The 3,368-nt window shown below is 27.5% G+C and overlaps 1 non-coding gene across 1 annotated transcript; it reads right to left on the bottom strand.

Annotated features, from left to right (window-relative positions):
• Window positions 1-1,194: 1,194 nt before the first annotated feature.
• TRNAQ-CUG (transfer RNA glutamine (anticodon CUG)) lies at window positions 1,195-1,266 on the bottom strand. The gene has a single exon. It is a non-coding gene; the product is annotated as a tRNA-Gln (tRNA).
• Between the last annotated feature and the right edge of the window lie 2,102 nt (window positions 1,267-3,368).

The following is a 3,368-nucleotide window of genomic DNA, read 5'->3' as shown; positions in this document are numbered from 1 at the left end:
ATTGTAGCAGTTCAATATTCTTATTGATTTTGACAATTAGAAACCGAGAGTTTCTTGGGGCAAATAATTTGTGAGCAGCAACAATAATATAGTATATATAATTCAAATAACGGAGGAGGATGAAGATGATGAAAAACATTAAAATATCTAAGCTTTCCTATTCTCCTTTGTTCCCAAAAAGAGGGAGAAATGAAAGTCAAATTCTTGAAATAAATTTTCTTGTTTTATTTAGGCCGAACGTATGTTTCGGGGGCTCAATGCTGCCTCTTCCTCTTCCTACATTAGCACATTTGGTCTTTTCCTTTTACAGAACACTAAACTAAAAATCTTTTGGAGGGGTTATCAACCCTTTCGTGTGAGGTGCTAACGGCTAGCTTAACTAAGCTATGTTTATTTGTTTTAAAAAATTAAAATGTCCGTAAAATTCAAATAAAGAATTAAACATTATATCTATAAAATATTTTATAAATTTTCTTAATTTAATACAAAAATTATTTGTTTAAGAAAGCATGGTGGTGATAGATGTGATGATAATGGTCCCTATCAGCAACTATGGTTGCGAGTTAGTTGGCAAGTGGTGGTTGGTAGTATATAATGGTTGTGCATTTGTAGTGGTGGTAGTGGTTCGTGGAGGTGGCTACCTATGGATATGTTGTGCCGTAGTGGTAGTTGACAACACGGACGAATTTACAATTTAAACTCTATGAGTTCAACCTTCAATAATTTTGATATTAAACTTATTATGTTTTTAAACTATGAGTTTATACCTACTATTAGTTTCAATTTTAGTAATACACATAAATTCATATTCCACGCAAAAAGTGATTGATTCAATTGAACTCGCCCATGTAATGCTACATCCGCTCCTGACTGGTAATGATAATCATGTTGTAATAGTTGGTGGTTGGTTATCATATGCGTAGTAGTAGACAAAGTGATAGTAAAATGCTACATTCACGAGAATTTTCAAGTGAATAGGAGCATCTTAATGATCTTAAAACTATAAAATTTGCATGAAGTTATTCAAAGTTTGTTTTGTGCGTTCAGAGATTGATATAGTTTGGTTTGCTGCATTAAGATTGATATGATTCATTAATATTGATATGTTGCTGCATTCTGTATAGCATTTTGTATATGTGACCAATGTCTAAAAGGAACCAAATAAATTATAAATCATGTTAACGAAAAGAAAAGAGGTCCCGCCGAGATTTGAACTCGGGTTACTGGATTCAGAGTCCAATGTCCTGACCACTAGACCACGGGACCAACTTTGCAAGAAGGTGCACATAGAAATTATAAGACAAAACGCATAGGGTTATAAACTTGTACTAATTCCCAAAATTTTATAAGTATTCATAAAACTGCACATTTGACTGATGTACGTTAACCTTTTCAGTTAAATGTTTTGACTTGACTATCTACCTATGAAGCTACCTTAAGAAAGCAATCTATTCATTATTGTCCCATTAAGTCAACACATTTTGTCAAATGAATTATTTTAGCTAGTGAAATCAGTTGAAAATGTATTTGGGATAAGATTCTACTAGATTGTGCTTTTTTAACATTGTTGGTGTTGGTTGAGATTATAGTTGTTGTTCAAATAGATTTTAATTTTTTCTCCATAAGATACATTTGGTCACTCAAGTGTGGGACTGTATGAAGGTTCATAAAATTGTAGAATCTTCTTCTAGGATCTGTTTGGAAAACTGCCTGGTAATTATAATTGGTGTGTAATTACATAATATATTAATTATGATGGCCTGGTTATTTGTCATAACGTAATTACAGAGTAATTAAAAGCGTACTGTTTGATTGCACATGTGTAATTATATAGTTAGATTAAATTTTAAATGAAGTAATTATCAAAACTTAAAAGTTAATATAATAAATATATGCCTATAAATAATTTTTATAAGTATAAATGATATTAGATTTGATATTTAAGATACATATTTTTTCTTGAATATACATTAATTAGTAATCATATATTTATAACTAATATTGTAAAAGTAATTGATATATATATTTTTAAATTAATAATTTTTAGTTTAATTAATTATAGAAACTAAAAACATACGTTTTGTAAGAACTTCATGGAATCATGTTTGATAAAATAAATTAATATTTATAAATATAATGTCATAACATTATTTCAATTTTTGATAAAACTAATTTAATATTAATAATACTTATTTTAATTAATTATAGAAACTAAAAACATACGTCTTGTAGAACATTATGGAATGCATGTTTGATAAAATAAAGTAATATTTATAAATATAATGTCATAACATTATTTCAATTTTTGATAAAACTAATTTAATCAATTCTAACTGAATACATGCAATGTGAAATAACAAGTCAATATTACTAAAATAACTAAATTAGAATCATAAATATAACACAATTTAAAATTCAAAAAATAAAAAATAGTTTAACATATGTCAAATTTCAACATAATAAAAATATGTTCTAATACAACTTAAGATTCAAACGACAATAATAACCCAGTAGAGTCCCACTAGTGGGGGACTGTGGAGGGTAGAATGTGCGCAGCCCTTACCCCTACCCCTGGGGTATAGAGGCTATTTTCGGGAGATCCTCGGCTCATAGAATAGATCAGTGACGACAACAGAAACTAGAAAAATAATATCAGCAACGTCAGAGACAACAAATTAATGGAAAAGCAATAACACAAATATTATGCAAAAGTGTGAAACACAACATAAACTGCTAGCAGTCCTAGACAAAATACTATCAGACTAGCTGGTACAAAGAGGAAAAATGCTCGACTACCCCTTAACCTACCTCCCTAATACTTCTTAGACTTTCAATGAATTTCAACCATACCCATTGAAAAATATCCTTTTTACTTAGACATTTGGAATCTTGTATATATTTGGGAAACTACCAATTATGTCCATTTATAAGTAGTTTATTACAAAAATTGACCAATTCATTAAATTTTACTAATATTAGCCAAATGTTATCAATATTAGCCAATTAGCTAGTTGTATCCAAAAAAGGTTAAATTTTTGTTTTCTTTTGAGTGAATGTATGAGAAAAGATTGGGTACATGTTAATAATAATAATTATTATAATAATAATAAAAGTAATAATAGTAAAATAGTAATAATAGGAGTAATAATAATAATAATAATAATAATAATAATAATAATAATAATAATAATAATAATAATAATAATAATAATAATAATAATAATAATAATAATAATAATAATAATCATAATAATAATAATAATAATAATAATAATAATAATAATGTATATTCATTTATACCTCTGTGCTTGATACATATGTGATACATATTTGATACATGTGTCGCAAAATAATTTTTTGAACTCGAT

Source organism: Nicotiana tabacum, chromosome 1 (genome assembly GCF_000715075.1).
Source record: "Nicotiana tabacum cultivar K326 chromosome 1, ASM71507v2, whole genome shotgun sequence".
NCBI classification, from domain to species: domain Eukaryota; kingdom Viridiplantae; phylum Streptophyta; class Magnoliopsida; order Solanales; family Solanaceae; genus Nicotiana; species Nicotiana tabacum.
The sequence above is the reverse complement of the archived record's forward strand: the minus strand, read 5'-3'. Positions and strand labels throughout refer to the sequence as shown.